Genomic DNA, 24,919 nt, shown 5'->3' with positions numbered 1-24,919 from the left:
TCGCTAATATTTTTGTTGAGAAAGTAAATATAAGAGTGTGGGAATTAAGTAACATAGAAGGAGAGTGAGGAGAGCCTTAACTTTAGTGATTAATGGAGTTATTGAAATGATAAAAGCCAATGACTATTATACAATTCATCATGAAAGAGAAAGAAGGCAGCTTTGAGATAGAAAGGGAAAGGTTGTTGTAGAAGAGGCACTGAATGCCAGAACATTAAATGAGTTAACAACAGCAAAAAGAAAAGGGAAACTTCCCAAAATATTTTTAAACCTGCAATGTTGATTGTAAAAGTGGAGAGTTTAAGGCATAAGTTAGGGCAAAGAAAATGACACTGTAGCTCCAGTGGCTATGAAGTTCAGTGTTAAAAAGCCGAGTAATTTTTATCCTTGTTTATAACATATTCAAGAGAGATAGCAGGGGGAATATGGTTCAGGAGTGTAAGTGTTGGTATCACTGCTCTACAATAAAAGCATATTCCAAAAGGTTGTGTTAAGATGCTTATTTGGACCAAGAATAATATCGAGCAATTTATCTCAAACAATGTAGACTCGAATAAAGGTTTTACTAAGCTCAAAGTGGAACTCATTTTACAGTGAATAGTGAGACACTTTGTTGCTTGTTTAAAAATGAAAGATTTAATTCTGGGAAATAATTAACGTGAAAACAGCCAGGAATTGGTAACTCTAACCATTCGTTTCAAAGTAGGAAGAGACTGCTAAAAAGATGGAACTCAAAGTGAGTGAAAAATCATTTGTCCCAAATTATCTGGTGGAAACAGGTTAATAGGTTAACATGAAGTATGAAATCTAGAGCAAAATATCCCCCCAAAAATTATGAAGAGTTCTGGGGAGAAACTGAAACAAAAGTTAAGCTGGAACCTAAAGAGGAGGCAATTGTTTGTCATTTTGGTCAGCCCAGACATCGTGGGCTGAAGGGCCTGTTCCTGTGCTGTATTGTTCTATGTTCTATATTCTATGAAAAGGTAAAGACTAGAAATAAAGAACAGATAAATAAAAAGATAATCACAGCAATAACAGTACAGAATGAAAATATGAACTAGAAAAAAATGAGTGAATATAAACAGAAATCCCTAGTGCATTTACAAATATACAAGAAGTAAAAAAAAGTAGAAGGGTAAAACCAGTGAGGGAGATTCTGGCTCTGAAAAATCAGAAAATGGCAGCTACTGAATACATTCATTGCTCTGTTCCTTTTAAATGATAGTGCAAATATTACTGAAGAATCTAGAAGCTAACTGAAGGAACAGAAATGGTTCAGAAAATTAAATCAAAATTTGACAGCAAGGTTCACTGAGCCCTGATGTAATCAACCATCAAAACAAGCCAGTGATGAGCTGGCAGAGTTTCTGGCCATAAAGATGCAAACTGTGATGTAAAGATTTGAGAACAGCCATTTTAAGAGACACAAGAAATTCTGCAGATGCTGGAATCTGGAGCAATACACAAAAAGTGCTGGAGGAACTCAGCAGGCCAGGCAGCATCCATGAAGGGAAACAAACAGTCGACGTTTAGGGATGAGATCATCTTAAGAGGTTGTCTTCAAAAGAACAAATTGAAATATGGCAGACCAGTTGGTGTGACGTTGGTTCTGGGCAATCTTTTCAAATCCATAATCAATGTGAATTAATATCTCGGTGCATGAAGGTATGAAGTGAACATTTGCTGAAGTTCAATATCTGACAAATTCAATAAAGTGTTTTGAAGAAGTGATTGAGAGATAAAAGGAATGTCGGACACATAATAGAATGTATTAACTAAGTTTTAGAAGACTTTTAACAATGTGTTTCCCAAAAAAGCTTTTGTGCAAAATTCAGGCAGATAATATAACATAAAATGTGACAGGATGAATGGAAAATTGATTCACAAGTCATTTACGCTGGGGAAAGGGTGTTTGTGTTATCCAAAGGTCAGTACAATTTTTCCTTAGAGTGGAATATAAGTTTGACGACAGAATGAAAAACATAACATTAAACTTTACTGATGGCAAAATAATTCATTATTATAAGAGGAGGTTGAACAAACTTGGATTATCATCTCTGGAGTGTCGAAGGCTGAGAGGCGACCTGATAGAAGTTTATAAATTATGAGAAGCATTGACAGGGTAGATAGTCAAAGGCTCTATCGCAGGGAGGAAATGTCAAATGCTAGAGGGCATAGGATTTATGTGATTGGAAGGGAAGTTTAAAGGAGATCGACAAGGCAAGATCTTTTACACTGAGTGGTAGGTGTCTAGAACACGCTGCCAGGAAAGGTGTTGGAAGCAGATATGACAGCAACATTTAAGAGGCATTTAGACAAGAACATGAACAGGCAGGGAATGGAGGGATAAAGACCATGTGCTGGCTGATAAGATTAGTTTAATTTGGCATCATAGTCAGCACAGACATTATGTTGCACTCTTTTATGTTCTATGATCTATGTTTTATGTTCTTTATGGCACCTCTAATGTAAGTACAAGGTGTTTCAAAGGAGGATTATCATTCAAAATGTAATCCCAATCCAAAACATATATGTAAGGACAAGTGACAAATAAAAATGAGAGAGGGAGATCAGCCATGATCATATTAAATTACAGGGCAGACATGAAGGGCCTACTCTTACTCATATTTTCTTGTGTTCTTATGTGTACTGTGGGTCCTTGGTGTACCAGTGGTGGAACGAGTGGACATACTGGCAGTCAAGTGGACTGTATTCCCTCAATGGCATTGTGTTTCTAGAGAGGTATGGGTTACATCCAACCAAGCAAGTAGACAGTATTTCTCACATTCCTGTGTCTTGTAGAAAGTGGAAAAGCTTTGGAGAGTCAGGAGGTGAGCCAGTCACTGCACCATAACCACCCTCTCACCTGCTGTACATGGCTTGTCCAGTCCATCTTCTCGTTGATGGTGACCACACCCCACAATGCTAATGATGATAAACATCCAAGATATTTGGTTAATAATGATGGAATAATTAACAATGCTAATGTGGTAAATATTTAGAGGAGAGATCTAGACTCCTGTTTGTTGGAAAAAATCATTGGGGACTCCTTTGCGATGCAATGGCACGTCAGATTGTTGTTAGGTCTTGTTCCATATCAGCACGGATTACTTCATTATCCAAAGATGTTGTAAATAGAACTGAGCACCATCAAATCTTCAAAAAAATCTCCACCTCTGACCATAGGGTGTTGTAGGGCAAGAGGAGGTTACAATATTGGAAGAGGTCAGGACAAAGAAGAATTTGAGAACAAGGATAAGAATTATAAATTTAAGACATTGCTCAGAAGGATGGAGCATTTAGATCAGCAAGCATGGTAGTGAGGAGACAACAGAGTTAGGATGTGAACAGTGCAAATGAAAAGTGTGTGAAGAGTGAACAGGACTCTGCTGTTGATAGGAAATAGATGGCTACGTGCAAATTCATGAGTCTAGACATCAGGTAGTACATCCAGGAGAAATAACAGTGACTACGTTAAGCATTTAATGAAAAGTCAAGAAAAAGTAAAGATGGACAGAAAGAACTAGGGGATAAGACATTGAGAAAAGTTGGATAGAGTTAGAAAATCAACCCAGCAAAATGTATACCCTTCCCTCTCCGCTGTGTTTCCCTCATCTTCATCCACTGTACTGTGGTTGCCATGGAGAGAGATCTTTAATGCTAACTTGTTTCCAATAGGTTAGTGGTTTTCAATCTTTTTCATGTTGCGGCCCCCCAGAACATGTCCTTGTTAGATGGCGGACCGCCAAAGCCCACGAAATCAAACAATCGATAACTCATGCATACAACACTTAAATTACTGCACATAGGCCCTAATGAAATAGTGACTATTTCAATCACCGATAATTACCAGCGGTGTCTTTCAGTGTTCAGTTCAATGTGAAGGTTGTGCCTGTTTTGCACTGCAGAGTTTGTCCAAACGTGGTGGTATGTGCGACAAACATACGCATATGTCATCCTCAATATTCAGTCTTGATCTGTATTTGGTTTTCATGGCAGTGACTGCAGAAAATGCTATTTCGCACAAGTAAGTGGTTGCAAATGGTAACAGAACATTGACGGCTTTGCCAGACTCCTGGGAACATGCTATCCAGAACGACAAAAGTGAAATTCGGTTGAACTGCAAGCGCAAAGTCCTGTCAGATGACAGTTCAGCCAATTCTTCTTGTTCACGTCCAGTTAAATCAGTAAGCATGCATTCAAACGGATTTCGAATCCAATCAAACATGCTCGTGTCATCATTGCCGAAATACTCATGGAAGTAATGTGACAGATGTTGAATATCGTTCAAAACGGTACTCGCAATGGCCTCTGTCTTAGTCTCGTTCACTGTCAGAAAGTCAGCCAGCAACGGAAACATATCATAGACGCCTTGTTCACATCTTCCCTTCCGGATACGGAGTTTTTTCTGGGAGGCATTGATTTTGTCTTGCGTTTTCAGAATATTTGAGCCAGGTCCCTGCAATGATAGATTTAAGCTGTTCAAAATGTTGAAAATATCTGCAAGATAAGCTAATCTGGCAACCCACGTCTCATCTGCCAATGATCCATTAGGCTCATTTAGAAAAATGAGCAGTTCATCTCGCAATTCATATACACGCTGCACAATGCAGCCTCATGACAGCCATCTGACTTCTGTATGTAGCAACAAATGCTTATGCTCGGCTTCCATTTCACGGCATATGTTTTCAAACAAACGATGATCGAGCGGCCTGGCTTTGGTAAAGTTAAAGATTTTAATGCACAAGGAAAACACATCCACAAGATTTTCATCCATATCCTTTGCAGCCAAAGCCTCACAGTGAATCATGCAATGGGTTGCTGCTACATGTGGAGCTACTTCTTTCACTCGTGCGACTAGACCCAACTTCCGTCCCGTCATTGCGGCAGCACCATCCATGCATACTCCAATACACTGTGTCCACACCAATGCTGATTGTACAAAAAAAGTGTCAAGCACATGGAAAAGTTCTTCACCAGTTGTACACCCTGGGACTGCCTTGCAAAACAAAAAGTCTTCCAAAGCCTCTCCTTCCCAGCAATATCGAACATAAACTAACAACTGCGCAGCACTGTCAACGTCAGTACTTTCATCGAGCTGAATCGCAAATCTGACTTGCTGAAGATGTGCTATCATCTGCCTCTGTATATCTTCCACCATATCGTCAATTCTTCTGCTTACTGTGTTATCAGACAGTGGAATGGCTTTCAGTTTTTGACTGGATTCTTTTCCCAGTACAACTTCGTACATATCTACTGCTGCAGGCAGGATAAGCTCTTCTCCAATTGTGTGAGGCTTTCTGGAACATGCTATTCATAATGCTACCAAATATGATGCGTGAAGAGCCTTCTCAGTTACAGTGGCACAGGCTGTCATTTTGCCTTTCTGCTTGAGGTACAGCTCCTTTTGCCACTCAAAATATTCCTTCGGCTTACTGGCAATATCTGGATGCATTGTTGTTAAATGGCGCTTCAATTTCACTGGTTTCATTGCATCGTTGGACAGTGTTTGCAAACACACAACACAGAGAGGTTGGTCCGCATTTGTCCCCACTGCGATAAAGCCATATGAAATGTATTCTGGATCGTACTTGCGTTGTTTTCTCTATCGGTCACCCTTATCCCCTTCGTCATCAGAATCTTCCAGTTTCTGGTCAGCTTTTCTCTTCAGAAATTTCTCCATACTCAGCAATACATGCTGGACAGTTTAATTACTATTACTGATAAACAAAATATCAAAACTAATCTAAAATTTACAGGCTTGCGCACTTCTCGTTTAACAGTTACGTCACTGTGGCGTAAATGCACAGTAAGTAAGCAATATTCTTAAGGCACACCAACAACGTCACTCAGTCTCGTTAACACTACAGTGCACAACAGAATAGTAGTGATAGTGAACACTACCGACTACTCTGACTACACAAATCGTATATTAAGCGGCAGCTTACCAGAAGGGAACACAGTCTAAGTCTCTAAGATTGTCGCCTATAACAGATAGAAGAGATATGGCCAATTTTCTGAATAGTGGAAAACTGGAGCAAGCAAGTAAGTTACAGCTTTGTAACAGGTCGCTTTTCCATTTTTTTCTTGGCATGCTCGCGAACCCCCTGGCAACCCGCCGCGGACCCCCAGGGGTCCGTGGACCACAGGTTGAAATCCTCTGCAATAGGTTGTTAGTGATGTGCCAGGTACAAGCTCTTACACCAAGCATGAATTCAACCTTGGAGTTATGGTGTTGTGAAAGATCGTCACCTATTCCACCCTCTATGACTCGATCACCAAACTTGTCTTGGTTACCCTGTCTAGCAATGTGAATGTTCAGAGAATTAGCATGTTTGAAAAATACATTGACGTGATCAAGGTTCAGAATCAAAGCTGCAATTATCAAAAATTGGCCTTAACAAAATTGATTTGATTGATTCCCTCATCAATGGTGAGTTGATATTGAGAAGAATTTGTATCAAAATTCATACACTGAGTGGGATTTTACATACTTGTGCATCTCTCCATGAATTCTGTGCACTCAACTCTTGCTCTAACATTCTATTGGATTTACTAGTTTGATGTGATTGTACAGCTGACATCGTCAACGATAGGACCCAAATACCTTTTTAACAAGCAAATTTTGTCAAAATTCACCTGCTGTAATGTACTTTAATTTAATATTTCCAGCAGCTTCTTACAATCTCTATACATTTGGCCAAACATTCTGTTATCAGTGGCGCAGTTAATAGTGCCGTTACCTCAGCTCCAGAGATCCGGGTTCAATCCTGACCTCAGGTGCTGTCTGTGTGGAGTTTGCACGTTCTCCCTGTGACCGTATGGGTTTCCTGTGGGTGCTCCGGTTTCCTCCCACATCCCAAAGACGTGCAGGCCACTGTAAATTGTCCCGAGTGTGTAGGTGGGTGGAAGAATTTGGGGGGGAGTTGATAAGAATGTGAGGAAAATAAAATGAGGAATAATGTAGAGTTAGTATAAACTGGTTATTGATGGTCAGTGCAGATTTGGTGGGCTGCAGGGCCTGCTTCCCTGCTGTGTCTCCTCATGACTCTATATATCTGTGAATATATTTTTTCATCGACCTTTTTAACTTACTTTGCTTTCCACAATGACTCTATGTCACGTAGAGGCTTGAGTACTATATATGTAATTTAATTCACAAAGTCTTGGCCATTAGTCCCATTAACTGGGAAATATTGTTTATAACGTAACAGCGGATGAAATGAAAGTTATCTCCTGGTTGACTCCGGTCAATCTTTCATAATTGATCATTAACTCAACCACAGTCGCTCCCGGTCCCCATTTCCTGTCATTTCCTCAGCAACTGAGAAAGAACATGCTTGTGAGGTTTGGGAGCTGTTCTTCTATAGGAAGATACCATTGGAGTATAAGGATTAACATGGTGATGTGTTTGACCTCAAGAAAAAGTAAGGAAGATTTTAGTTTGTGCAGTAGTCCCCCACTGTCATGCCACTTTTGGAACCTATCATAGACTCATAAAGTTATACAGTACACAGACAGGCCCTTCAGCCCAACTCACTCGTCCATGCTGACCAAGATGCCCACCTAGGCTACACTTATTTGCCCGCATTTGGCCCATATCATTCTAAACTTTTCCTATCCACATACATATCCAAATATCTCTTAAAAGTTGAAGAAGTTGCCCCTCTGGTCTCTATTAAATTTTTTTCCCTCTCACCTTAAACCAATGCCCTTTAGTTTTTGATTCCCTTTCCTTGGGGGAAAAAGACTGTGCACATTCACCCTATCTATGCCCCTCATGATTTTGTACACCTCAATAGGGTCATCCCTCAGTCTCCTCCACTCCAAGGAATAAAGTCCAAGCCTGCCCAACCTCTCCCTATAACTTAGGCCCTCGAGTCCTGACAACATTATATTATCTTAATCACTTCTACACAAGGCATCAGGTTGTGAAGTGTCTTGTTAATAAGCTTATTTACAAATTTACTTTTCTTCTACTCCAGTGGATAGTAATGATAATGCAAAACGGCTTCATTGTCATTACGAAGACATAAATTGAGTTAATTCCATTTGACAAAAGAGTATCAATGTATGAAAATTCCCAAGAGGTGGGAAGCTCAAGGTTTAGTGGCATTTCTGTGATACAGGGCTGAATTTTAATTTCTTGATATGTTGAGTGGAGAGAGGCCAGCAGTGCATGAGATACCAGGAAGCTTGTACAGCCTATCTGTCTGTGGCTTTTTAACCCAAACACTGCCCTACTTAAGTGTTCCAGTTTCCCAATGGATGGGGTTCAGAGGTTGAATAGCAACCTGCATGAATCCATTTCAATAGAAGCAACAAACCTCAGATGCTGGAAATCCAAAACATGTTCTGTTTTTGTTTCAGAAGTACTTTTGGTGCTTTCTGCTTTTGATCAAGTCCTTTTCAACACCAATGTTTCAAGGGAGATTGCAAATGACATTGACAGGGTTCCGGACATGTAAAAACAAGAAAGTGAGAGAATGTTACCTCTCATTTCAGTGACATCCTGTTAAATGTGATGGTAAAGGTTGCATGGTCATCCAGCAGGGCAGTGTTCCCACCTGTTGTGAAGAAGTTGCAAATAACACCAAAACTGAGAGTGTGGTTAATGGGAAGAAAGCTGTAGATTTCAGGCAGAGATCAACTGAGTGGTTAGGTGGGGACGGAAATAGCAAATGGAGTTCAAAGACAGTGCAAGGTAATGGACCTGGGAGGACAAACAAAGCAAGGTAATAGACAGTAGATGGCCAAGACTGCAAGAAATTGCAGAGAGTTGTGGATACAGCCCAGTCCATCACAAAAACCAGTCTCCCCTCCATGGACTCCGTCTACACTTCCTGCTGCCTTGGGAAAGCAGCCAACATAATCAAGCGCACTCACACCCCCGTCATTCTCTCTTCTCCCTCCTTCTATGAGGCAGGAGATACAAAAGATTGAAAACACATACCACCAGCTTCAAGTACAGCTTCTATCCCACTGTTATAAGACTCTTATAATTGACCTCTCATATATTAAAGCTGAACTCTTGACCTCACAGTCTACCTCATCATGGCCCTTGCACCTTATTGTCTACCTGTACTGCACTTTCTCTGTAACTGTAACACTATATTCTGTATTCTGTTATTGCTTTTCCCTTTTATTACCTTGATGTACAAGGAAATGGAATGATCCATATGGATGGCACGCAAACAAAGCTTTTCACTGAGTTTCTGTACTCGTGACAATAATAAACCAATTACTTTGGTGGACACCAATTAAATGGCAGGATGCCAAGACGTGTAGAGGAACAGAAAGACCTTGCCTGGTAAGTCTACAAGTCTCTGAAAATGGCAGGCTAGCAATTGGTAAATTGGTTTATTATTGTCACATGTACTAATGTACAGTGAAAAACTTGTCTTGTATACTGTTCATACAGATCAATTGATTGCAACAGTGCATTGAGGCAGTACAAAGTAAAACAATTACAGAAAAAGTGCAGAGCAGGTAGACAATAAGGTGAAAGTCATAACGAGATAGATTGTGAGGTCAAGAGTCCATATTATCGTACTAGGGAACCATTCAATAGTCTTATAACAGTGGGATAGAAGCTGTCCTTAAGCCTGGTCGTATGTGTTTTCAGGCTTTTTTTTATCTTCTGCCCGACGGGAAGGGGGAGAAGATAGAATGTCCAGGGTGGGTGAGGTTTTTGATTATGTTGGCTGCTTTACTGAGGCAGTGAGAAGTGTTGACAGAGTCCACGGAGGGGAGGCTGGTTTACGTATTATGCTGGGCTGTCTCCGCAACTCTCTGCACTTTCTTGCAGTCACAGGCAGAGCAGTCGACAAACCAAGCCATGATCCATCTAGATAGGATGCTTTCTATGGTGCATCGATAAAAATTGGTGGGGGTCGACGGGGACATGCCCAATTTCTTTAGCCTCCTGAGGGAGTAGAGGCACAAGTGAGCTTTCTTGGCCATGTTTGAACCAGTACAAGCTATTGGTGATGTTTACTCCTAGGAACTTGAAGCTCTCAACCCTCTCAACCTCATCACCGTTGATCTAGACAGGAGCATGTGCACTGCCCCCTTTCCTGAAGTCAATGATGAGCTCTTTTGTTTTGCTGACATTGAGGGAAAGGTTGTTGTCATGACACCATGTCACCAGGCTGCCTATCTCCTTCCTGCACTCCAACCTATCGTCATTTGAGATACTGCCCACTATAGTGATATCATCTGCAATCTTGTAGATGGAGTTAGAGCAGAATCTGACTATGCAGTCATAGGTGTAAAAGGAGTAGATTAGGGGCAGAGGACACAGCCTAGTGGGGCACCTGTGTAAAGCATAATCGTACCACCTTATTTAAGATTGTTAGCAAGATAAGATTGTTGAGAAGACAAATGGGAAACTTGCCTGTACCAGATGAGGGACAGAATACGGGAGGCCATGCATGGACTAGATAAAACATGAGTTAGGCCTCAGATAGAATGTTGTGTGCAGCTGTGTCACTACAAGGCAGGAAAGATGTGACTGCATTCGAGAGAAAGCCTAGAGAGGGTTACCAAGAAAGTCGCCATGGCTGGGGGTTCATCTCTGTCAGCAGAGTGGCCGGGCAAGGGTTTTACTTGGAACAAAGGTAACTTAGGGGAGATATATATAAACTGTATAAAATTATTGTGGTGAAAATTAAGAACGAATTTCCTTTAAGAAGAGAGATAGATAACTAGAAGGCATAAAATGACTTTAATTGATAAAAGGATCAGTGTGGAGTTGAGGAAATCTTTTTTCCACCTGATTAGTTCTGGGGATCTGGAACTCACTGCTTGCAAGTGTGATGGAGCCAGAAATCCATATCTCATTTAAAAAGTGCCTGGCAGAGCACTTGAACCTACAAGGCGACAGACTGGAGCTGGAAAATAGCTATAGCCTACATCGCTTGTTTTATTTGGCTGCTACAGACACCAGGGTGTCGCATCGAAAGCCTGTGACCAGCACTAAAGTGGCAGAGCTGGAGGTTGTCACAGAGTTCAGCAGATAGAGTGTGGTACCAGGCTCATTGGTTCAATACTGAAAGCAGTTTGGTGACCTTACCATGTCAGGAAAGGTGAATAGGCTGGTACAGTTCCAGCTCCATTTGCTGTTTAACATTATTGTGTGCAATTCTGGTTGCCCCATTATAGGAAGAATGTAGAGGCTTTGGAGAGGGTGCAGAAGAGGTTTTCCAGGATGCTGCCTGGATTAGAGAGCATGAGCCACAAGGAGAGGTTGGACAAACTTGAGTTGTTTTCTCTGGAACATCAGGGGCTGAGGGGAGACCTGACAGAAGTTCATAAAATTACGCAAGACAGTCAGAATCTTTTTCTCCAGGGTAGAAATGCCACATACAAGAGGACATCCATTTAAGGTGAGAGGGGGAAAGTTTAAAGGAGATGTGCAAGTTTTTTTTAAATCGAGAGTGGTAGGTGGCTGGAACAGGCTGCCAGGGTTGTAGTGGAAACAGATATGATGGTGGTGTTTAAGAGGCCTTTAGATAGACACATGAACATGCAAGGAATAGAGGGATATGGATCATGTACAAGCAGAATAGATTTAGATTAATTTGGCATCATGTTCAGCACAGATATCATGGGCCAAAGGGCTTGTTCCTGTGCTATGCTGGTTTATGTTCCGACCACACTCCATTCCATTCAGCCATTCATACTTAAAATGTTTCACTACAGAAACCCCAAAGGGTCTGAGATCCAGAGAATATCTTCTTAATATGTCAACACTTATACACCTGCATTATACAGTGACGACATTTAAGATGCATCTGGACAGGTACTTGAATGAGCAGGGCACAGATGGATATGGAATTAATGCAGATAAATGAGGTTAGTATAGATAGACATGATGGTTGACATAGACCCAATGGGCCGAAGAGCCTGTTTCTTTGCTGTACAACTCTGATTATCTGTGTGACTAACATTGAAATTCGCAATTTGCGTCCCACCATGTGTTTTTTGAACTAAATGTTGAGGAGGTACCCGATGTAATGTCATTTACAGTGTTATTTAACAGTGGGTGACAGTGTTGGTCACCCACTCTCAAACCCATGCACTCACATGACTAAAATTCATCTCATAGTGAAGATCTGTGGTCGTGCATTGGTGCTGACATCAGGGATCAGCGAGAATGAAGGAGATCCAAAGTGGGGCTGAAAGACAAATGTTTAAAACTCTGCTTTGAATTCTACACATGAATGTGCTTTGAAATGAAAGCAGTGTTCATTCAAATATCAAATGTAAAGCTTCCAATATAAATGTTAATTATTTCCAAATATTTTAATCATGGTTTTATCCCTGTCTACAACAGAGTCACAGGTGACATGTTGCCATAATTTATGTTGCTTTTTACACATTGAGATAAAAATATGACAGCTCACATTCCAGAGTACCTTAACCATCAGTGATTGATATTCAATGGATTTGAAGGCAAGTTCAACACTTAAGAGATTTTGCCTGAAGGTTGAACATTGTAGTAATGAAACTCCCACTCCACATTCTTCTAAGTGTGAATCCTCACCGGGAGAGCAGAATTAACAAATGTACATGATGTGTCTATGTCGACACGTCGGACAATTTAAAAAATAAAAAGGGAAAAGATAGAACATGAGGGTAAATTGGTAAGGAGTATAAAAATAAAATATGGGAACCTCTATTCAAAAGAAAGAAGGAGGCAAAAGTAAGTACTTGTCTCTTAGAAGCTGTAATGGGGATTAATAATGTAGAGTAAGCCAATGGCTGAGGCTTTAAACAAATATCAGTTTTAATTGTAAAGACACTAAAATAATATCAAAAATAAAAGGAAATAAAGGTCAAGTTGAGTTTATTTTCATGTGCACAAGTATGGCAAGGTAGACTGCAATGGAAAACTTGCAAAAGTGACAGGACTTTAAAACAATCACCATAAATATGAAAAAAATACCAGGCATATCAAGAGCTGGCAAACCCCTTGCAACTAATGCCTGGATCATGGCATTTAAAAAGAAGTGACTGAAGGACAAGTAGATGTGTGGTTTGCTATATTTATTTTTTGAAATCCTAAATTTTGGAAGCAGATTAGAAAACCAGAAGGGCAACACTGCTTTTCAAGAAAAGGAAAGCAGGAAACTTGGCCAGTTAGCCCAATATCTGTTGTCAGGAAAATCCTGGAATCAAAGAGTCATAGAGCCATAGAATACCACAGCACAGAAACAGGCCCTTCAAACTATCTCGTCCATGCCGGCTTGGTTTTCTGCCTAGTCCCATCTACGTGCACCCGGACCATAGCCCTCCATACATCTCTCACCCATGCACCTATCCAAACTCCTCTTAAGTGTTACAATTGGACCCGCATCACCACTTCTGCTGGCAGCTCATTCCACACTCGCACCAGCCTCTAAGTGAAGTAGTTCCCCTTCTTAAATATTTCACCTTTCACCCTAAACCTATGACCTCTAGTTCCAGTCTCACCCAACCTGAGGGGAAAAAGCCTGCATGCATTCACCCTATCTATACCCCTCAATTTTGTATACTTCTATAAAATCTCCCCTCATTCTCCTGTGCTCCAGGGAATAAAGTCCTAACCTATCCAACCTATCTCTGTAACTCAGGTCCTCAAGTCCCGGCAACATCCATGTAAATTTTTTCTGCACTCTTTCAAGCTTATTGATAGCTTTCCTGAAGGTAGGTGACCAGAACTGCACAAAGTACTCTAAATTTGGCCTCACCATCATCTTGTACAACTTCAACATAACATCCCAACTCCTGTATTCAATGCCCTGATTTATGAAGGCCAATGTGTCGAAAGGTCTCTTTACAATCTTATCTACCTGTGATGCTACTTTCAAGGAATTATGGATCTGTATTCCCAGGTCCCTTTGTTCTACCAAACACCTCAATGCCCTACCATTCACTGTGTAACTCTTACCTTGGTTTGTCCTCCCAAAGTGCAACACCTCACATTTGTCTGCATTAAACTCCATCTGACATTTTTCAGTCCATTTTCACAGCTGGTCCATATCACTTTGCAAGCTTTGATAGCCTTCCTCACTGTCCACTATGCCCCCAATCTTGGTGTTATTCACCAATTTGCTGATCCAGTTTACCACATTATCATCTAAGACATTGATATAGATGATAAATGAGAACGGGCCCAGCACTGAGTCCTGTGGCACACCACTAGTCACAGACCTCCAATCAGAGAGACAACCATCTATTACCACTCTGGCTTCTCCCACTAAGCCAATGTTGAATCCAATTGACTACCTCATCCTGAATGCCAAGCGAGTTAACCTTCTGGAGCAGCCTCCCATGAGGGACATTGTCAAAGGCCTTGCTAAAGTCCATGTAGACAACGTCCACCACCTTCCCTTGATCAACCTTCCTGGTAACCTCCTCAAAAACCCCCATTAGATTGGTTAGACATGACCTGCCACGCACAAAGCCATGTTGACTATCTCTAATCAGGCCTTGTCTGTCCAAATACTTACATATCCTGTCCCTCAGAAGACCTTCCAATAATTTACCCACGACTGACATCGGGCTCACTGGCCTATAATTTCCCGGCTTATTCTTAGAGCTTTTCTTAAACAACAGAACAACACTAGCTATCCTCCAGTCCTCCGGCACCTCACCCATAGCAAAGGACATTCTAAATAACTCTACCAGGGCTCTGACAATTTCTGCACTAACCTCCCACAAGGTCAGAGGGGCCAGCTCGTCAGGCCTTGAGATTTATCCACTCTTAAGACAGCAAGTGCCTCCTCTTCCATAATCTGGATATGGTTGATGACCTCACTACCCTTTTTCCTCAGTTCTTTAGACTCTGTGTTTGTTTCTTGAATAAGTACAGACACAAAAAACTCACTTAAGATCTCCTCCATCTCTTTGGGCTTCATGCATAGATGACTACACTGATCTTTAAGAGGACCAATTTTGTTCCTTACTATCCTTTTGCTCTTAATATAGCTTTCGAAACCCTTGGGATTCTCTTTCACCTTGTCTGCTAGAGAAACCGCTTGTCCTCTTTGAGCCCTCCTGATTTCTCTCCTAAGTGTTCTCTTGCATTTCTAATACTCCTCAAGCACCTCATTTGATCCTAACTGCCTGTACCTGATATGCGCCTCCTTCTTTACCAGTGCCTCAATATCCCTCAATAACCAAGGTTCCCTAAACCTATTAGCCTTGCCTTTTATTCTAACAGGAACATATAGATTCTATACTCTCAATATTTCAGTTTTGAAGGCCTCCCACTTACCAAGCATCTCTTTGCCAGAAAACCGCCTATCCCAATACACGCCTGCCAGATCCCTTCTGATGCCCTCAAAATTGGCCTTCCTCCAGTTAAGAATCTTAACCCTAGGACCAGTCCTATCCTTCCCCATAATTATGTTGAAACAAATGATCCAAAGTGTTCCCTCCACTCACTTCTCTCACCTGACCTGTCTCATTCCTCAAGAGGAGATCCAGTATTGCACTCTCTCTAGTTGGGACTTCTACATATTGATTAAGGAAACTTTCCTGAACACATTTGACAAACTCGATCCCATCCAGTCCTTTTATAGTATGGAAGTCCCAATCAATATATGGGAAGTTAAAATCTCCTACTATCCCAACTTTATATTTCTTACAACTATCTGCTATCTGTCTACAAATTTTCTCATCTAAATCCCACTAACTATTGAGAGGTCTATATTATAGTCCCATTAATGCAGTCATCTCTTTTTTGTTCCTCATTTCCACTCGAATTGCTTTGGTAGTTGAGCCCTCCAGTATGTCCTCTCTGAACACTGCCGTGACATTTTCCCTGATGAGCAATCCCACTACTCTGCCTTTAATACCTCCATCTCTAGCATATTCAAAACAACAGAATCCCAGAATATTGAGCTGCCAGTCCTGCTCCTCCTGCAACAAATCTCACTAATGGCTACGACATCATAATTCCACATACGGATCCATGCTCTAAGTTCATCTGCCTTACTTAAAATACTCTTGCATTGAAATGGATTAAACTCAGAACATTAGTTCCACCATGTTCAACCTTTTGGTTTCTATCTTTGCCTGTAGTCTTAACATCTACTTTCCCCACAGCCCTTCCACCTGCTGCCCTGCCCCTCTGGTTCCCACCCCCCTGCAACTCTAGTTTAACCCCCCTCGAGCAGCACTAGCAAATCTTCCCACAAAGATGGTGGTCCCCCTCCAGTTAATATCCTTTATTAAGAAAGTGTTAACAGCACTCCTTAAAATATGTTGTAGCACAAAAGGCATTCAATGGGTCAGACAGAGGGAAATGGACAGTCGACATTTTGGGTCAAGACCTTTTATCTGGGTTGGAAAGAAAGGGGGAGATAGCCAGTATAAAAAGGTGGAGGGAAGGGGTGGAGCAAGAGCTGCTAAGCAATAGGTAGATCCAGGTATGGGGGAGGGGTCATCTGCCTATCACCTCCCTCACTTGGATCCATCTATCACCTGCCAGCTCTTGCTCCACCCCTTCCCTCCACCATTTTATACTGGCTATCTCCTCCTTTCTTTCCAGTCCAGGTGAAGGGTCTCAACTTGAAACACCGACCGTCTATTTCCTTTCATAGATACCGTCTGACCTGATGAGTTCCTCCAGTGACTTTTCTGTTGTTCCAGATTCTAGCATCTGCTGTCTCTTGTGTCTTTCTAAAAATGTGTTGTTTGGTTAGAGTGAATATGGCTCATGAAAGGGGAAATGTGTTTTCAATTTGGTTAGTGTTTGAGGATATATTTAGAAGGGTGGAGAAGGGAGAACCATTGGATGTGATATATTTGGAGTTCTGACAAGCATTTGGCAAGTTTTTGCAGAAAGGATTACATCACAAGGGAATTTGCTCATGGTATTAAGGGTAGTTTATTAACGGTGCATGAATGGTTAAAATAGTTTGCTGAGGTTTTCATATCCTATTTTAATTACAAACATAATCCTTGTATGGAACTACAACAGTAATATTTTTAAGTTTCATTAAAGACATGTTATGAAAATGCTTCTCAGCACATCAGTTGAAACAACTCACTAGTTTGGATAATTGGATTAATACATAGACCTTAATTCCTAACCTTTTTGTCTCTTTCAGACAAAAAAACATCCCTGATTTTACTTATTCTGACACTTTGCTGAAAAGGCTTTTCTTTGCGAGCTGTGGTTATTAAATTCCTTTCTTAATTCTGTTATACTGGGGTAATATTCAAAAATTTCTTTTTGAATTTCAAACTAACAAACTTTCCTTAACTCCTGGGTTTTTAAAATAAGCTACCTGATTGGATATATGGGGTTGGACATATTGTTCATCAATCTGTAAATGTGTTTGAAAACATTCATCCTCAGAATTTATATATTTAAAAAAAAACTGTGATAACCCCCAGAGGGTTGACGATGCTGACACTAATGTTTGTTAATGTTTTGGTAGAAAAACCTGCAATAACTCTTTTGGACATGGGCCTTCCACTGTGAAGCTCTTGACTCTGTAACAACAGAAAATGATGGAAATACTCTGGGGAAAGATGTGGCCGATATGCAGAGTATTTCCAGAATTTCCCGTTTTTACTTCAACTTTGCATCTGGACTATTTTGCTCTTGGCTTTGATTTGAGTTAAACTCCATTGTTCAGGAAATCACATGCAAACATTTCTACCCTTTAAGTAAGTCGGTCCTTGTTCTGAGCATCATACATAGGATAGAAAAAAAAGTAGGGAAGTTTTGATGCAAATTTACAGGGTGCTGATGAGATTGTACCTGGAATGGTGTGCACAGTTTTGGTCTCCATATTTAAGGACTGATATACCTGCAGTGGAGGCAGTACAGAGAGAGTTCACGGGGTTAATTCCTGGGATGAAGGGGTTGATGAATGAATAGAGGTTGAGCCTCTATGCATTGGAAAATTGAACAATGAGAGGTGATCTTATTGACTATCACTAAATAATCAGTATATTGGCACTGCTAAGAGGAACTAAAGATTTATCCTACCTCCTAATATGTGATTCTTCTCGAGAGCAGCGAGGTGAAGTGGAGAGGCAGTTAGACAAATAAGTTCTTTTCAATTAATCTTCCAATTATTATCCTGCATTTGTTGCTCATGGCCCGTAGTCTCCATTATCACTGGAGAAGCACAAGTGAAGAATGAGCAACCAGTTTTGCAGAACACCTGTCTTAGTCATCGAAAGTAGACCCTGAATTTCAAATTAGCCTGTCACCTTTAAGTCTCAATCCCTCTCTGACCTCTGTTCTATGGCCTTGAGTCTTAGACCAGCATCAGATGTGTCAGGGCTTACATGCTATAACGGGCTACAAAATGAAGTCAGGCAGCATCGCTGACAATAGCACATCCCCTCCCCAATGAGCTCTAATGCATTCCATGCACATTTTGAACAGAAGAGGATAGGTATGTCACCACCCACCCCACAGCCTCCAATGCACCTGAACCCACAGTCACAGTTGCGGACGCAAGATCAGTTTTTCTGGAGAGCGAACCTGCAGAAAGCATCTGAGTTTGGCTGGTGTCCCTGGCCATGTCCTTGGATCCTGTGCAGATCAGCTGGCGGGGGTATTGCAGACACTTTTAACCTCTCCCTGCTTCAATCTGAGGTTCCCACCTGCTTTAAGAAGACCACTATCATCCTGGTATCTAAGAAAAACAAGGTAATGTGCTTTAATCACTACCACCCAGCGGCTCTGACATCCACCATCATGAAGTGCTTAGAGAGGCTGATCTTGACATGCATTAACTCCAGCCTCCCAGTAAACCTTGACCCACTGCAATTCACCTACTGCCAAAACAGGTCTATTGGCGGATGCCATCTCCCTGGCCTTACATTCATCTCTGGAGCATCTGGACAGTAAAGACACCCACGTTAGATTATTGTTTATTGACTACAGCCCTGCCTTCAATATTATAATTCCAAGCAAACTCATCACCAAACTCCGAGACCTGAGACTCAACACCTCCCTTTGCAACTGGATCCTTGACTTCCTGACCAACAGGCCACAATCAGTAAGGATAGGCAGCAACACCTCCACCACGATTATTCTCAACACTGGTGCCCCTACAAGGCTGTGTCCTCAGCCCCCTATTCTACTCCCCCATACACGACTGTGTGGGCCAGATTCTGCTCTAACTCCATAAGTTCGCAGATGATACCACCACAGTGGGCCATATCTCAAATAATGATGAGTCAGAGTACAGGAAGGAGATAGAGAGCCTACTGATATTGGTATTGGTTTATTATTGTCACTTGTACCGACAACAACTTTTCCCTCAATGTCAGCAAAATAAAAGCTGGTCATTGACTTCAGGAAGGGGTGGGGTGGGGGGGGGAAACGATGCACATACTCCTGGCTGCATCAATGATGCTGAGGTTGAGACCGTTGAGAGCTTCAAGTTCCTAGGAGTGAACATCACCAATAGCCTGTCCTGGTCCAACCACATAGATGCCACTGTCAAAAAAGCTCAGCAACACCTCTACTCCCTCAGGAGGGTAAAGAAATTTGGCATGTCCCCTTTAACACTCAATTTTTATTGATGCACCACAGAAAACATCCTATCTGGATGTATCACAACTTGGTATAACAACTGCTCTGCCTGGGACCACAAGAATCCGCAGAGGGTTGTGGACGCAGTGCAGCACATCACGGAAATCAGCCTCCCCTCCATGGACTCTGTCTACACTTCTCACTGCCTTAGTAAAGCAGCCAACATAATCAAAGACCCCACTCACCCTGGACATTCTCCCTTCTCCCCTCTCCCATCGGGCAGTAGATACAAACGTGTGAAAGCATGTACCACCAGGCTCAAGGACAGCTTCTGCCCCACTGTTATAAGACTATTGAAAGGTTTCCTAGTACGATAAGATGGACTCTTGACCTCACAATCTACCTCATTATAACCTTGAACCTTACTGTCTACCTGCACTGTGCTTTTTCTGTTGCTGTGACACTTCATTCTGCATTCTGTATTGTTTTACCTTTCACTACCTCAATGCACTGTGTAATGAATTGATCTGTACGAATGGTATACAAGACCAGTTTTTCACTGTACCTCGGTACAAGTGACAATAATAAACCAATACCAATTCCTACACATTTCCAATGAAGATCAATGCAAACTTGAGGAAGAACATCTCCTCTGCTGTCTTGGTATGTTACAGCCATTTTAACAATTTCAGACAAACCAGACATAGCAGACTTGTTTCTCACATTTCAAGCTCTCAGTTATTTGGATCTCTGTCTTCTTGTGATATTTCAGATTTGTCTCCAATCTTCCAGAGATTCCTTTGTCATTCACAGACCTCTATTACCCCTTTTTCAGCCAATAGACCTCCACTTACAGAATACAGTATGTTGGAAATACTGAATGGATCAGGCCACATCTGTGGAAAGAGAAACAAAATCATAAAAATCACAGCACATGGTGCACCATGTCCATGCTGACTATGATGCCTATCTATGCTAATCCCATTTGCTTGCATAAAGCCTGTATCACTCTATGCTTTTCCTGATTAAGTATCTGTTCAAACACCTGCTAAACACTGTAATTGTACCTGACTCCACCGGGAGCTTGTTCCAGACATTCACCACCATCTATTGAAAAACTTGCCCCTCAGATCTCTAAATTTCTCCCCTTTCACCTTGAACCTGTGCTATTTCTGGATTCCATTGCCTTTGGGGAAAATAAAAATCTATCTACTATCTACCCTATCTATGCCCCTCAAAACGATTCATAAGGATGTGCTATTTCTGGATTCCATTGCCTTTGGGGAAAATAAAAATCTATCTACTATCTACCTTATCTATGCCCCTCAAAAAAGATTCATAAGGATGTTACTGGGATTGGAGGGCTGAGTTATAAGGAGAGGCTGGATTGCTTGTTTTCCCTGGACCATAGGAAGCTGAGGGGTGACCTCAGAGGTGTATAAAATCATGAGGGGAATGTGTGTGATTATGTGTTATTATGTAGTTATAATAAAGAACTACAGTTCCAGTAGACAATGCAAGGGGTCACCTGGGGGAACAGGAAGTGGCTGTAAAAGAGCGGGAAAAGCAGCCAGCCTGACTGTTGCAGTCTGTGCAGTTGTTGTTGTTTTAATAAATATGCAAAGTTTGTCTCTTGATAAGAACAAACATAACATGGTGTCAGAAGTTGGTGTGAGGTCTGAACAAGGAAAGTAAATGAATACTGTGTGCAGTTGAGAAAGAGACTCAGTGAGTACAAAAGAAAAGCTGTAAAAAGACGGAGAAGTTCAGCAGTCACCAGATTTGCCAAGAGAGATTCAGGTGAGAGGCCGAGAGTTCCCGTTATGGATAAGCTACGTCCTCCCAAGCCTATGCTGTTTACTGGAAATCTAACCGATAATTGGAAACGCCTCAAACAGTGATTCAACATATATTTAGATGCTCGTGGAGCGGGAAGGAATGATGAAAAATTGAAAGCATCTATTTTTCTGCACATGATTGGTGAAGATGCTTTGGACATCTATAACAGCTTTCAAATTGAAGAGACAGCTTTTGAGTTGGGCACTTTGATGGAAAAATTTGAGGAGTATTTTATCCCAAGTAAAAACATCACATTTGAGAAATAAACTTCTTTCCTGTGACCAGAAATAAGGTTTGAAAAATACTTAGCTGAGCTTCACACACTGAGTATGTCTTATGAATTTGGAGATTTGAGAACTCACTAGTTAAAGACAGAATAGTTTGTGGCATTCCAGATAACGGACTCTGAGAAAGACTGTTGCATGAAAAAGATTTGACCCTGGAAAAGGCGATGAATACGGTATGTGTAGGTCAGCAGAAACCACACGAGCACAAGCTAAGGAGCTATACGGAGCAGGACACAACAGTACATGCTGTGAAAACAGAGAAGCAGCTCCTAAAGCAACAGCAAAGCAAAGAGGAAGGCTCAAACAGAAAATGCAGCAGATGTGGAGGTAGACACATTCCAAAGATGTGTCCTGCTTATGGGAAGTCCTGCAATAGCTGTGGGAAGAAGAATCACGCTGCGTAGCTGGGCTAACAAGGGAAAGATGTACATAGTTTGATGAGGAAATGGAGGAATTCTTTGTGGATTCTGTACAGACTGTGGCTGCTGGTAAAACAGAATGGATTGTTCCAATAACTGTGAATGAGACAGTAATTCCATTCAAGCTTGACACCGGAGCTCAGGTGAATCTGTTATCCATGGATGATTATAAGATTCTCACAGTGAAAAGTAAGATTTACCCTGTGAAGTTAAACATGACAGGTTACACTGGAGAGAAAGTTCCAGTAAAAGGGGGCTGTATGGTGACCTTTAAGCACAAGGGGCAGCACTTAAAATCACAGCTACTGATTATAGAAAAGAGAGTACAGCCAATATTAGGTCTGAGTGTATGTGAAAAGCTCAACCTAGTGAAAAGAGTTTTCATAGTAGCTTCACATACCAAAGATGACCACACAACACTCATGGAAGAGTATACAGATGTCTTTGAGGGGCTCCGATGCTTACCTGGTATACACAAAATTCACATTGATGAAACAATGGCTCCTGTTGTCCATGCATGCAGGAAACTTCCGTTTCAACCTTAGAGATAAACTTAAAAAGAACTAGCATGCATGGAAACGAATGAATGTCATACAGAAAATTGAAGAACCAACAGATTGAGTGAGTTCACTGGTCATTGTGCAAAAGGAAAATGGAGCATTGCAGATATGTCTAGACCTAAGAGATCTCAATAAAGCCATCGAGAGAGCATTTTAAATCGCCAACATGGGAGGAGATCATGTCTCGGTTTTCAGGTGCCAAATGGTTTAGCAAGCTTGACGCATCGTCTGGGTTTTGGCAGATGAAGCTTGATGAGGCAAGTTCGAGACTGTGTACTTTTAACACACCACAGGGAAGATATTGTTATCTTCGGCTGCCATATGGGATCCTGTCCGCACCAGAAGTCTACCATAAAACCATCCACATGATTTTTGAGGGCATACCTGGTGTCCAATCCATGATGGATGACATCATTGTCTGGGGGTCCACCAAGGAGGAACATGATACTCAACTGAGACAAGTGCTTGACATGACAAGGAATGTCAATTTGAAATTAAATAAAGAGAAATGTGAGTTTGGTGTTAAAACACTGACCTTTGTAAGAGATGTCATATCTGAAGAGGGAGTGAAGCCTGACCCAAGAAAGATGTCAGCCGTTGAAAACATGGAGAGGCCCAAAACAAAGAGGAGGTGAGACGTTTCTTAGGGATGGTGACTTACCTGGCTACCTTCATCGCTCGACTGTCAACAGTGTCAGCACCACTTAGGTCACCCCTTGAGCAACAAAATGAATGGATTTGGTCTCATGAGCAAGAAGAGTGTTTCCAGACATTGAAAAGGGTCCTAACTGAAGAGCCCGTGCTGAAGTTTTATGATCCGGGAAGGTGTATCAGGATATCAGCTGCTGCGTCCCAGCACAGCCTTGGATCAGTACTACTGCAACAGCATGATGGCAAATGGCAACCTGTGGCCTTTGCATCAAGGGCTTTAACAAGTGTGGAAGCCAACTATGCACAAATAGAGAAAGAGCTTCTCGCCACTACATATACATGTGAAAGGTTCCATCAGTACATCTATGGGCAAGCTGTTGAAGTGGAGACAGACTATAAACCATTGGTCTCAATTATGTCCAAACCACTGAATGACTGTCCCATGAGGATACAGCACATGTTGATAAGGCTGCAGAAGTATGATGTGAAGATGATCTACACACCAAGAGAATATATGTTTGCTGCTGATGCGCTGTCTCGAGCAGTCCACAAGACAGAAAAGAGTGACCAACAGGTTAATGCAGATATACAGGCCTATGTTGACATGATTGTCACCTCTCTTCTAGTATCTCCGGATAGAACAGAGCAAATTAGGAATGCAGCAGAGGCAGATAAAACAATGAAAGTATTCAAGGATACAATACGGAAAGGATGGCCAGCAGCAAAGGATGACTGTCCAATGTGTATTTGGGATTATTGGGCATGCAGAGCTGAACTGTCAGTGGTGAAAGATATGGTCTTCCAAGGGAACAGGTTTGTGATTTCAATGTCACTACACTAGGAGATGCTCCAGAAGATACACGAAGGGCATCTTGGGGAGGAAAAATGTAAACGTAAAGCACGTGAAGTGATGTACTGGCCAGAAAATGAACCAAGACAGCAGCCGGACCACTGCTTCATGTGAAATATGCCTCACCTACAGACCAAAGCAGCAAGCAGAACCACTTACACCACACCCTGTACCAGACAGGCCATATTTCAAAGTTGGAGTGGATTTGTTTGACTGTAATGGGAAGAGCCATATTGTTGTAACAGACTACTTTTCCAATTACCAGAGGTTGCGACACTGCAATCAATGTCCAGCAAAGCAGCAATTACGTCCCTGAAAGCTGTGTTTATGAGGCATGGAGTTCCATGTGAAGTAGTATCAGACAATGGTCCACAATTTTCGAGCTGTGAATTTGAATCCTTTGCCAATGTTTGGGGGTTTCGACATATAACCTCAAGCCCACATCACCCAAAATCTAATGGCCTAGCAAAGAGTTCAATTAAGGTGGTGAAGGGCCTCATGAAGAAAGCGTAAGATGGATGAGAGGATTTCCACAGAAGTCTCCTATAGAAATGTGCCACTGCAGGACAGCCTTTCACCAGCCCAAATGCTGCTGGGTTGACGCATACGCACTAACCTTCCAATACATGAAAAACCTGTTGACACCTGAAGGAGCACACAAGATCAAACAGGCCAAAGAGGAAAGGAAGATAAACAGAAACAGAATCACGATAAGACAGCGAAAAGCCCACCAGCGCTGAAGCCTGGGGATCAAGTGCGAATCTGAGATCGTGATTCTGGCACATGTCCATGCAAGGAGTTGTGCAAGAGGGAAGTAA

Source organism: Pristis pectinata, chromosome 7, assembly GCF_009764475.1.
Source record: "Pristis pectinata isolate sPriPec2 chromosome 7, sPriPec2.1.pri, whole genome shotgun sequence".
Lineage (NCBI taxonomy): Eukaryota > Metazoa > Chordata > Chondrichthyes > Rhinopristiformes > Pristidae > Pristis > Pristis pectinata.
This window is presented reverse-complemented; position numbering follows the sequence as displayed.